This window comes from Vidua chalybeata, chromosome 8, assembly GCF_026979565.1.
Source record: "Vidua chalybeata isolate OUT-0048 chromosome 8, bVidCha1 merged haplotype, whole genome shotgun sequence".
In the NCBI taxonomy this organism is placed as follows: Eukaryota; Metazoa; Chordata; class Aves; order Passeriformes; family Viduidae; genus Vidua; species Vidua chalybeata.
Genome location: NC_071537.1, coordinates 4,774,284 through 4,787,920, shown reverse-complemented (window position 1 = coordinate 4,787,920; position 13,637 = coordinate 4,774,284). Strand labels below are relative to the sequence as shown.

Genomic DNA, 13,637 nt, shown 5'->3' with positions numbered 1-13,637 from the left:
TTTTCTGTACAACTACGCAGCAGGAAGCAGAAAATTAAAATTCAACAGAATTAGAGCACTAGCATGATAGAAATGGGTGCACAGTCTTTTATTTTCATTTTATAGAAACATTGGCTGTGGTTAGGAGGTGCCAAACAGTGAACCAATGTAAATTAGTTTCTTTTTCTTCTGTGATAACGACAAGAAATTACTTTGTGACATAAGACTCACATCAACTCCAACCTGACTTTTCTCACCAATTCTAAAGGATGACACAAGAGGAAAGCAGGTATATTCTATCTATTATAGAATATAGGTACATTAGATCTATTATTATTATCAGGTATATTGTATCTATTATACCTATTCTTTTTACTTTTCAGGTATCTGTGAAGTCTCCATTTACTCACTTTATCTGTGCACAACACCTGCATTGCTCTTGCAACTTCATCCAAGTGCACATTCCCAGCTCCTGGATAAAAGTGTCCAGGACTGTGCACCAACAGGGCACATGGAAACCTGCTTTTCTTCCTGCCCAGCTTCTCTGGATTTTTGGCCTTTTTGACTCTTCTCTGCCTGCATGTCTGCCTCCAGAGATGTTGTGTTCTGTGCTTACTTTCAAGCTCTTTTTCCCCAGTGTCCATCAAGCTCTCCCCTTCTTTCCCAGCATCTCTCCAAAGACTCTGCAGGGATTTTTGCCTGGAGCCCCAAACCTTCCAAAACTCAACCCTTCATCCCACTCAGAGCCCCCTTTCCAGCTCAGCTCTGGGGATCAGCTCTCCCTGTGTGACTGCCCAGACCATCCACACCACTGGGAGCAGCACTCCTGTCCTGGACTTCCCCAAAGTCCTGCTTCAGCCTCCAACAGGGTTTTAAAAGAACCAGCCAAAAGAGAACCTGCCAAAAATCCATCCAGACTCCGAGGGCAAGAAAATAAGACCTTCCCAAGGAAGTCTGGGTGAGGGTAGCCTTATACTGAATAAATAATTTCATGCTTCTCATGCCCAGCTACCGACTCAGTCTGTGGAATATTTCAAGACATAATAAATAACAGACTAATTGACAGCTTTGCAAATTGTGAAACACTGATATTCACAAGTTGAAATATACTCCTAATTAAGAATTCAGATGCATGATGTTGGCTTTAGATTAAGATATGCTATGTGGGGTTTTCAAACTTTACAATTAGATCATGTTGAAAAACAAGGTCACTTTAAAATTTGTCAGTCCAGCTTTTTTCATTTCTAGCTGCTTTCATACATTTAAGAACAAGAAATAATATTCTGAAGCCAGTAATTCAGAACAGTACAAGATTTTTAACTTCAAGGCTTTCTACCAATACATGGTGCACTAGACAAGTTTTTTTAAGGCCAGCAATGAATAATTGAGTAAAAGCCAAGTAATTTATCTTTAGTCATTCAACACTGAAATACATATAGCCCGGCACTGAAGAAACAACCTCAAAAACAGTGGCATATACAGGCAAATAGATATTAACAGTAATTTTAGGATAGGAGAAAAAGAGTAAACTTGTAAGACAAAGGGAGACAACAGCACAGGAAAGTTCATTAGTGAAACCTACATTTTTGCAGGATGCTGACTAAATAATATGGTGAAATTCATGGTAATGTATCCCCAGTGCACACACAAACATGTTATTCAGACTAAAAAGCTGCAGGAGGAAAAAAGTCAGTCTTAAATCTCAGTCTTCCAGTGTCTACAATTTGTATTACAAGGATAGAGTAATGCATCTCTGCCAAAAAATCTAAACCCACTTGTCTCCCTTACATCTGCAGATTAAAAACTGAATAAATAAATACAAAGGCTCACTTTACCAGTGTTCCAAGCATGTGTTAGAACTTAAACCTTAACAGAACAGCTATCTGCACAAAGGATCAGTGAGTATCTGTACAAAAATTCTGGACCATCAAAACACGTGTGCTTTAAAAGAAGTTTTTTCTATTGTCCCTAAAAATGTTTATTTTCATAGTAAGTTTTCATTCATGAAACAAGCATTCTAATTTTAGGTCTGTTTTGTTTGTCGAGGGTTTGTTAAACAAGCCTGCTTTGTTTGCTGGGAGAGGGGAATTTGTAAACAAAGGCTCTGTGCTCTCCCAGGAGTCCCTTCTCAGCAGGAGAGCATCCGAGCACCTTGGGACCATCCTGGCACCTGGAGCTCGAGCCCCAGGGCTGAGCTGAAGCCATCCCTGCACCAGGCTCAGAACAGACAAAAGCCTGGAGTGCAACACCCTGACAGTTTTGCCCCCCCCAGAAGAGATGGTTTGTGGTGTCCCAGACTGGAAAAGTGGGGAGTGAACTGGGGCCACATCCACCTCCAGCCCAAAGAGCTGTGAGAGGCAAGAGCCCCAGAATCCAAACTGCCACCACAGCTCCCATCATCCTGGAATCACAGAGCCATGCAATGGGTTGGGCTGGAAGGAACCTCAAAGCTCAGCTCATTCCACTCCCTGCCACGGGCAAGGGCACCTTCCACTATCCCAAAACCTTGTCCAACCTGGCCTGGAACTCGCAGGGATGGGGCAGCCACAGCTTCTCTGAGCAATCTCACAGTACTCTCACAGTAAAGAATTCCTTCCCAATATCCCATCCAACCCTGCCCTCTGGCAGTGGGAAACCACTGCCCCTTATCCTGTCACTCCATCCCTTGTCCCAAGTCCCTGTCCAGCTCTCCTGGAGCCCCTTCAGGCACTGGAAGAGGCTCTGAGGTGTCCTCAGAGCCCAGGACATATTTGGCTCAGCTCTTCTCTTCACACTCCAAACCAAAAGCCAGGCTGTAGCTACATTAGTTGTCAGAAAAAATACTGAACTGAGAGAGCTCCAGAGCGTCAATGCATTCCCTCTGAGACCATGCTAGATATAAGAAATTGATGAAAGAATCCCAGAATAGGGACACTAAACAAATGGAGGAATAAGACACTGAAAGCATGGCTAGACAGAGATGTACTGAATTTTTGTTAAGCTGTTTTACAGGAAATAACTGCCTGAGGACACAATGCAGTAAAAATAATTGTATCCTTTCAAGATGTTCTTTCTGACATTGACTTGTTTTCAAACTACTCCTTATGTTATTAAACTCTGTCTCCATAATTATAAACAAAATATTCAACTTGTAATCCTAAAATTCTTATCAAGTAAGTTCATTTTTATCACACAAAGCTGAACAAAATGAAATTATATGGGAGGTTTTGCAGCAGTCATTCCTTGTGCAGCTTTGCATCCATTAAGCTCGTGGCCCTGTAAAACTGCCCAACACTTCTCTCAGCTGGGCAGAACACGTTCCCCATTATGCCTCCATCTGAACTGCTGCCATTTAAGGTACACAAATGTCTATTTGCATGTTTAGGAAAACAGACTGTTTAACATTATGTATCCCCAAAGTCTTTGAGCTGAAACATCAACACTTCAGTTTTCTCTTAATGCCAGATGTTTGAAAACTTGGCTTTATAAACACCTTCATGTTAAAAAACAAGTTTGGAGGCAAATGGGCTGGAATTAATAACTATATTATAGGCTGTATAAGTCTTGATCATTCCAAAACCTGGTAATTCAAGCGTATATTAAACATGCACCCAAATATAGGATTAGGGGAGTATTAAATTAGAACTGCACTTACAGAGGTCAAGCACTTTGTTGCCATTCTAAGTTTAAAATCCCCGCTTTTTAGAGTTCAAAATAACTCAAAATTGCCCAGGCAATCATCCTGCTTTATTTTAAAATCAATAAAGCTGCACCCTGTACTCATGTGCATGCATATCTTGAAACAAGAAACCAGCTTCATGCACTTACCTGCACTTTTAACACACTTCTAAAATAGACACCAAAGTGCTGTAAACACTTGCATGCTTAGCATACATTATGCCAATATTTATTGGCAAAATAGAAGTTTAAATGACTAAAACTTTAATCAGTTTGACTCAAGTAAGCTGAATGGAGATCTGCGCATCGAAAGGACAGCAGCGAAAAACGTTCCTAAATATTTCTGCCTCAAAATATACTGTAACATCTCTCCACCTTCCTCCCTTTTCCCTGAATGGAAGATAGTTAAAAGCACACAATGCCAACTGGTAAGACCCAAATGGAAAGAACATAAGAAAAAAATCATTAAATAAATCATGGATACGCTGCTCATACTATCACTAAGCACCCCTTGAGAACACTAGCCCTAATAACTTAAATAAATAAATAAAATCAATGATCAATGGAACAAAAAGCTCATCTTGTCTTCTGTCCATTCATAGAACAACAGTGCATTGTGTTGGGACAAAGATAGATTTTGGGTGCTATGTACTTTTGCTCCACAGACCCATTCTTCTTCAATTAATTAACAATGGAGTCTTTTTCACACCCTTTTTTGTCATCCCATCTCAGTGTTATTTGTGAAAACGTTTTCATGCCGAACAAGAGAAGGGGAGGAAGCAATCAGTATCCTATGCTGTTAAAAAGGATGATCTACTCCCCTAAAACCTTTCTAGTCAGAATCCCCAAATTATGCAACACACCTAACACAGCAAACGACTCTGAACAGTTTCAGTCACTCCTTTCAGAACAGTTCCATTCTTCAGCTGAGAACAACTAAACAAAACTAAGTTTTTTGGCAGTGATTAATTCTCTCAGGACAAGCAGAAACCTTGGGGCAGTGTCTGAAAACACCAAGGGGGGCTTTGGGGTTGTTGATTTTTATTTGGTTTTTCTTTTTTTTCTAATTTGCACTCAAAAAGGCAACAACTCCTCAAGCCCCCAGCTCTCCACAATACGGCAACATTTTAAAGCCTTTGGGAACTGATTTTATTGGATTTGAAGAAAACTTTAAAGACGCTGTAACAAAAATGTTTCACTTCTCCACTGACCCTCCTGCTTGGGGCCCTGCTCTGTGCAGCCTCTCAGAGCCCTCAAGGATCTTTGGGAAAACTCAGCACCACCCAAGAGCCTGCTAAGCTCCACAAACTTCAACTACTGGCTCTATACCAATTAAAGAGAATAGAAAAACTTGTCTTCTTCTTGTTTTTAAATTACTTGCCTCTAAGTAACAGTGGTGGATACCACAGGATAACATGGAATAATCTGTTCCCCTATCAGGGACATGCTGGTGGTGTGAAAACACAATTAATAACCATCATCTGCAGCCCAGTACTATCATACCCTTGCTCTAGGTTTTAATTCTTCATTTTTTACTTTGAGCTGTCACTTCAGGTATTTACTGTAATACTATAAATAACAATTTACTACTATAAGGAAGATAAAATTCATCCAGCAGATCTCCATAAGCACTGGAAGGAAAAACCATAAACCCCTTTATGCCCTGTCAACTTATTTAATGCAATCTTCTCTCCTGAAAGAAAGAAAAATGCAAGTTTTAACACAGACTTAGCTAAAGCAGAATGGACAGCAGAGAAATTCAACAGCATAAACACATTTTCTTTCACAGTCACATAGTCACGAACCTTGGCACTAAAAATAACTCAGCCCACATCCCAATTTAGCCCATTCTGAAAACTTTTGTAGTTGCACAATTCCCTTTTCTTCTCCTCCTTTCCACCCTTTCTCCTTGCCTCCAGAGGTTGCTATCTTCTTCAGCACAATGAAGGCAGAAATTGATGGTATAAAAACAAATGCTACGAGCTGACCTCAGCAGCTGAGGGCCTAAGTTTAGCCACCATTCTCTAGGACAAAATACATTGGTTGATGCAAATCTTCTCAGCTGCATAAAAAAAATCACAAAAAGCTTAAAAAATGAGAGCTGGAGAAGGAATTGAGGGGTATTTTTGGTGGATGGTTGATTGAGGTTTTTAGAGAAGCACATGAAGAGACATGTTGGTAGACATCAGGTTTAAAAGGAAGAGTGCTGCAAAAAAAACCTATAAAATTAAACACAAAAATAACAAAGAAATAATAATCTTACTCTTTAGGAAGAAAAGCTTAAGTGAGACATTAAGAAAAAGAATTTCAGTGGGATGCCCACTAAAGAATAAGATAAGAACATGTTATATTGTTATATATATTATATATGTTATATATTGTTACATACATCAAGGCAGAGATGTACAGGAGTGTATCAAGGGAAGCCCTTGGCTCATGTCCTACAGGTTTTAAAAGTTGACACAAATATAACTGAGCCTGTGTTGCAGTAAAGGGATGAACTACACAATCCATGGTTCCATTTTTCCCTCCTGACTCCAAATCACTCACCTCTATAGGATTCTGGGACTTAAATTCCCATCCAAGTTGTACTTTTTGCAAACTAGACTGTGTTTAACATCAGGGTTGAGGATAAATAATGGAACCTCATTAATATATTCTGTTCATTAATTATATTTGGAGACTCTGTACAGTCAGCAGCTAAATAAACTCAGACAAAGAAAATAATCATTTATAATAATGAATTGTCATCTAGATTACATGGAATACTTCAGAGGAGTGTACTGTGATAGCTCTGCAAAATTAATAAAGTCTTAGTTAAACCAGGCCTCATTAAAGGATACCCCATTAAACCTTTCCTGGAAAATTGGAGAGAAAACATCTCTTGTGTAGATTTACTGGCTTGTCAGCCAGCTCCTACTGTAAAGGCCACAAGTGAAATATGGCAGAGCCAGGAAAAGCAGGAGCTCCAGGCTTTCAGACCAAATAAATTCCACTTGACAATATTGCCTAATTAGAGCTAATATAATGAGCAAAACAGCAAAAATAAGAGCAACTGGATTTGGAGTTAAATGAGAGATCCAATACTCCAAGTGTTGCCATCTTCAATAAATGTGGTGCACAGATAAAATTAACCAGTTTCAAGGACTCACACTTTGGTGACAGATTTGACTTTTCTGTAGGGCACAAGAACTTTTAATATTTTGTCCAACATCTGAACTGGCCTGGCTGTGAACAGCTTTACACAGGGACTGTGTCAGGAAAAGTGAAGAGCATTATCTCCATAAATATGTTTTTACCTTTTCCATCACAACATGCACAGTATCCATCACTGAATATTCAAATTAACTTTTTGGGAATTCTCACAAAGAAACAGTTACAAAGACAAAATTCAGAACTACAGGGTGTTAAGCAGTGTTTGAGGACCATCCAAAATGATTAAATCAACAAAACTGAAGCTGATGAAGCAGCACTACATCAGTTCATTTGCTTGATAGAAACCTTAAAAATACTCTTAATTCCATGCATTCTTACACTTACTAGCAAGGAATAATGGGTTTGTAGAATTATAATTGGCAAATTGTGAAATGGGAATTTTGACCTCATTTCTCACATGAAGGAAAAAATTGAAGACATATGAATTGTGAAATATATTATTCTCCCTTAAAAAAAAACACAAAAAAACACCAACAAAAACACAAGAAAGCCACCCAAACAAAACCCCCAGTTCTTTTGTCTCTCCATTTCACAATTTACAGTTCTCACTTTAACTGCCAGTGGTTGCTATGGAGTCCCCAAATGAGCCTTCAACTAAGATTTAGTGGAAGTCAGAAATAAGCAGGGAATTTATGACTATGCTGAGTCATGAATTTGACATGATAAATTTCCACCAGCTACCATCATTCAGAGGATGGTTTGTCTCAGGTTTATTAACATGATCCTGAATAAATCTTTTTAGCAGCTCCCTTTGACAGAGACAGGCAAGTTACCTCTAGTAATTCTGAAAACATCCACCAGCACAGAACTGACCAACCATTTAACAAACTGTGCCTCTTACTCTTGGGCTTTTAAGGTAGGATGTTAGCTCACTTAAATCTTACACAAATTAGCAAAATAACATTTATTAAGAAAAAATTATAGCAAAGCTGTCCCAAATGAACAAGATTCCTGGAACAAGTAAAAGGTGCAGAACACACCCCTGCTGATGTGCAAATGTAGGAAGTTAATGCCACATGAATCACATTTCTATGTTTATTCTTCACAATATTTGAACTGGGAATCCTGAACCTGGTTGGGTTTTTTATGGACCACATGAAAATAACTTGACCCAAACCAAGTTTATTTTCTCAAGGTGCAGTAATGAGAAAGAGACTTGTTGATGTCAGAGGTCAGCTGAGACCTACAGAACAAATATCATCTGCCCTGATAAAAGCCTAGAAATAATAGTCAAACATAAATATCCACGTTACTTTCACTTCATTTCTGCTACAAACTTCAGTCATCTTCAACTCCAGAAACAAATAAAAAGAAACATGGATTTCTAACATTAGGAACATAAACACTTCTAACATTAGAAAAATAAATCCCCAGGGACATGGTCACTTCTCTCCCAAGGGAGTTCTAACAAAACAAAAAAAGTAAGTCTCCATTGAAAATATTTTACCAGCAGAAATAAAGTTCAGCAAAAAGACGCAGCTGGGGCGTGTGTCTGTTTCTATAAGAAAAATGGGATTGCAGAAAAATGCTGTGTAAAATTCAGCATAGCTTCAACGCCTGTACTGAGGAAAAACTGTAATAATTTACCAATTATACACAGTAGAAAATAACAGCTTAGGAAAAAAAATAAAGAAGCAATTGAATAATTGCATTCATTATCTTTACCTGCTATGAAAACATGGAAATATACACGGAAACTGATATTCTGCTTTACATAAATACATTTTCAGAAGAAATCCCCTGATTTCATTCACTTATGGCTATTGCTATCCAGAATGGAGCATCTCTTTATTCCTGCTTGCTGATGCTGATAATAATGTGGTTTTCACAAACCCTCTACAAGTGTCTTGAAGAAAAAAACAAACCTCAAACACTTTGTAAGAAGCTGTTAAAAGTAAAGGAGAAAAGCTTTTAAATATTCATCACTAGCATGTCATCAAGAACCAAAGAACCAGTAATTTTTCACCCATGGTGTTTTTATTCTGTCCCACATTCTCACAGTTGTTTATTCCAACATGTTCCATTTATTTGGCAGAGGTTTTCAGATAAGGCAAGGTGAAAGGAAAAAGCTTTTATGGAAGGAAGAAACAAAAGGAAAAAAGATTTTTAAAAAAGTTGTAAGGGACTCTGCAATCCTGAACAGAGCACTTGCCTTCTCACATCCAAAAACCAGACATCCCTCCTAGTCAAACACATTTGATAAAGTACATGTAGAGAGATAAGGACTTTTTACACCACACACACCTTGAAGGAACATTAAAGCAGCTTAATTTTCACATTTAACACACGTACATCAAGTCAAAAATGCAAAATCCTTCTGGAAGTCTTGGTCACTCTAAAAGACTTCTCAAAATCCCTTTGGGTTTTAAGGCCCAAGCTCCAAAGGAATTCAGAGGAATCTCTCTCTCTCACTAACCCAATCCATCAGAAGGAGCAGCTGGGTAAGACCAGAGCTCTGAAGAAATCAATGTTCAATTTGAGCTGCTGATGCTCAATGTGGAGGAGGATCCCAGGGAAGTCCAGGGAGGAAAGAGAAGGAGGATAAAAATGATGTTAATAGGACACACACAAAGCAGGGATTACCTCCTCACTTGTGCAGCTTATCATTCTCAGGACTTTACTACTGTATGTTTTTGTCTTTATTATTTGCTGTTTGTTTTTAATGGTCCTGCCAAAAAAAAAAAGCAAAACCACTGTGTTGCCAAAACATGTATTGCTTTCTTAAAAAATGGGTTTTACAATGCAGGTATACTTCACTTCTTTATTATCAAATGGTGCTGCAAGCAACAACTCGGCACTCTATAACAAGCACTGACCTTTCAGGATATTTAGTTGAATCTTTATGACCTGTTTACATAAAAAGTTGTTTTTTACTTATTGCAATGCAGATTTATTCCTATAAACTTACAAAATTAATCCTGGAAAAGCCACTAGTTTCAGGGCAACTCCAGTCCTCCAAACTACTCCCAGCTAATTATATTTTTCCCATTTTAAGGTAAATAGTAACACCAAAGAGAAAAGGAGACTAAAAAGAATAAAATAATAAAGAATAAAAAAAGAACAATAAAAATGATAATAAGAATAATAAAGAATAAAAAGATGACACACAAAGGTATAAAAGCACTTTTTGTGTGGAACTGGTGATGACACATTTAGCAAAGCTTTTTGCTGGTCAGTGGCAGAACCATAACAAGCATGTGCTTACACCCCCAAAATCCCAACAGATCATATTAAGACATGTCACATTAAATCTCCTTCCCTCACAAATTTCACTTTGCACAGCAAATCCAAGCTTACTGAAAACATTAACTAAATTCCACAGTGAGACATGGTGACAGGGTCTGGACAGGGGAAGATGAGCCAGACTCCTGTGGATCTCGTGGACGTGGACATGCAGGCTACCACTGGATGCTCTTCACTGCTGCACGAGGAGTGATGCTGAAATTCCTGAAAGCAGCCAAAGAAATTGGCTCTCAAGTGCCATAAAATTCCAGGGGCACCACTCACAACCACAGTCAGTCCGAGGTATTTAGTTTAAGAATGATTAATCACAGTTGAATCAGCCTTTTGTTTCTTTTCTGACATTTCAGAGCCCTTTCTAGTATTCCATCTATCTGAAGTCTGGCCATGACTTGATACCAAAGGAGACTGTTTGAAATAATTCCATTTACTTTGGCCTGCATACAAGTCTGGATAAAGGTTTCAGTCAAAACACCTCTTCACATCATAGAATGGCCTTAAAATGGCACACAGAGATAACAAAGCACAAAGACATTAAATCAGCTGTGCACTTCCAAGGGCTCTGAGAGTTATTGACCAGCACCGGTGGGGTGGCCCCCAGGGGAGGCACATCCTTGACCCAAACAAGGAATGATCCCTGCTCCAGCTTTCTATCTTTCCACATTATCAGCAGATAAAAATGGCCATGTGTAAGTGTTGAGCAAATTGGTATCAATGTTCAGTGCTCTGAAATTGCATAATCCAAAAGCAATGACTGAAAGAGAAAAGGTACTACATTCACAGATCTATGCAAATACCCACACTGAAAAAGCCTCACAAAACCCAGAACTAAGGAAACTCACATAGAAAATGTCACCAACAAATCCTTCCCAGCACAAGAACTTAGAGGAGAAAGAGATTTAAGGTCAACAGAGGCCAAATGGCTAATGCAAGGCAGCAAATAGACTTACTATTTATACCAGAAACACAACCTCAAAATCCATTTAACATCACCCACCCTGAGACTCCAAATCAGCATCAAAGGACTGCAATGGAAAGGACAGAGAGGACCTTAAGTGATTGGAAAATGTGAATTCTGTAACATAGAGCCACAGAGTGATTTTTTTTACTTGAAGGATGCAGGATAAAACAGACAGAATATCAATCCAGGAAGAAAATCCAAGGTCCTCTCAAGCATTTCTCCGATATGGCTGTTTGCTAAAGGTGCTTCTTTTAATTCTGTAATTCCATAAATATGCTTGTAAATTACTGCATTTAACTGAAAACATTAACAAGTACACAGACAGGACTTAAACACATGAGAAGCAACCCTGAGACCAACCTCATTTTCAAGTAAAATACTTTCTTTATGCCTAAAACTTTATCACACATTCCAAAATGCATTAGGAAAAAGACTTGCCATCCTGTGACTCTTGGAAAATTTTCCAGGAGACTATTTTCCTATGTGAGAACACATCTAACAGAGCCTGAGAAGGTTTCCCACAAGGTCGTGAATTTCTTCAGAGAACCATTTAAATCTTGTATTACCCTAACCTACCCAGAAAAAGAATGGAACAAAGCCATTGCTTAAGGTTTTTCACTGGATTTTTCCATATTTACATAATAGCACTACAGGAATCCTTTTGTCTCAATTTAATGTAGATTTTATTTTACCAGTTTGTAAATATTAACCCATACATGGGAACAAATCTGACAGAGGCTGAGAACTAAAAGATATCCTAATTTTGCAATGGAGTCCCTTCCCCCCCTCTTAAAAGAAATTTCACTGGGACTTCACTGTTCTAAAATCACATTTTATCACAGCAATCAATGTTGGCTGCTGGGGAACAAAAGGTATGGGAACAGTGAGTCAAAAGGGAGCTTTATTTTAAAAACCTCTGTAATTATGTCTGATCCATGGGTTAGTTGATACTCTAACCATTCATCTTCCTGCCTGAGAATCCAGAATTCTCCAGCTCTGTTACTGTGCCAGAGGAATCCCAGCTCTGGTATCTGCTTCCAGGACTTTCAGGCCTCCAGTCTTCCAGTGGATTACACCCCATTCATAAACCAACTTGTACCAGTTGTGGAAAGAGAACCCTGCAGATGAAATGGTGACACACAGACCACCAATAACTTATCCCCCAAACCCTTTGTGTTCACTGTAAATAAATGCTGTGTTCTCATAAGACACTTCTCATACAGAGACTTGCTCCTGTGTTCAGCCTCCATTTCTGAAGGTCCCAAAACAAAAAATTTGCAAATAAAATTACAAGAAAAAGGCTGAAAACCCAGTGGATAGCTTTCCAGCTCCTTCTCCTTCTTTACCTGACACCAGTTTAACATCAGTCACCCACAGCCTGTCACTCTTCCACAGCAGAATCATTAAGGGAAGGGAGCCTCTAACATCTCTATTAAACTGCAATAAAGCAAAGTCTTTAACATGAAATGCCTCTAAATCCACCAAGCATTACTGAAATTACTTAATCTGCAAAGTCAGTTCTTCCCCACCCTACTTCACCACTCCCAATCACTTACAGGAGCAGCAGCATTATCCAGATGCATTTCAGAGCTTAGCTTGGTAATTTGGTTCTGGTGTTGTGTTTCAGTGAGGGAAAAACTGGAACTACAGAATTAATTTTCAACCTGATTTTCAATTTCATTACTTTTGTCTACTTCTCAAACAAATGCATCCAGAAAAATAAATATAAAATAGAACAAAGGCCCTTGCAATTAATTTATTGGATTACTGCTGTCCCAGCAGAGAGCATTATGTGTGTTCTAATCACACAGGTTCAGGCTTTTCTTCTTATCCTCCCCAGTCCCTGCTCCAGTTTTAATTACCTAACACATTGACTTGAGTCGGTTTCTGGAAGACTAAAGTGTATATTCTACCAAATCACAGTCATATCAAATAGTCATTAATTCTAAGCAAGGCAAGAAAAAGAGCTTTTGTGAAGGAAACAAGAAGTAAAATACTCCCACTACAATTTAATCAATTTCCATTATTTAAGAATGAAACCTAGAAGCACTGTGGGAGCGTTGTATTCTTGATGCAATCATTTTCAAATTGTAGCACAGGCTTGACAAAACACTGTACTACATAATACAAATGTAGAGTGGCTCCTTTGATGCAGTGCCTCATGTATGAGCTTCATTTAATCCATGTACACAAAGTTCATTTTTTAAGTGGAGCACTACAAGCAGCTGAACCCAGAGTTTCTTAGCCATGATATCTTTCAGAAACGGGATTTTATTTTTTTGTCATTATTGCCAGATTTGTTCCTTAAGTGCCCTGGTAAACTACATCCATTCATTTTACAAATCTTGTACCATGCAGGTTGTAGAAGAGAGGGGATGTTAAATTGAAGTGTCTGAACATAAACAAATCACCCCAAACTTCTAAATATTTCCAAGAGTAGAGGAAGTAATCAAAACCTTTGGTTCAAGCTGCTGATGTGACAGCCCTTAAGATGATTCAGCTGAGAGAGGGCAGATTTTTCCAACTCACCCATCTTCTTCCATCAAACTTAATATTCTCTTTGTTTGACCAGAAAACGGACATG

The 13,637-nt window shown here is 38.6% G+C and overlaps 1 protein-coding gene across 5 annotated transcripts in view; it reads right to left on the bottom strand.

Annotated features, from left to right (window-relative positions):
• The window catches only part of ATE1 (arginyltransferase 1), a 70,472-nt gene that overhangs the window by 28,699 nt on the left and 28,136 nt on the right, over positions 1-13,637 (bottom strand). The gene's annotated exons all lie outside the window — the stretch shown is intronic.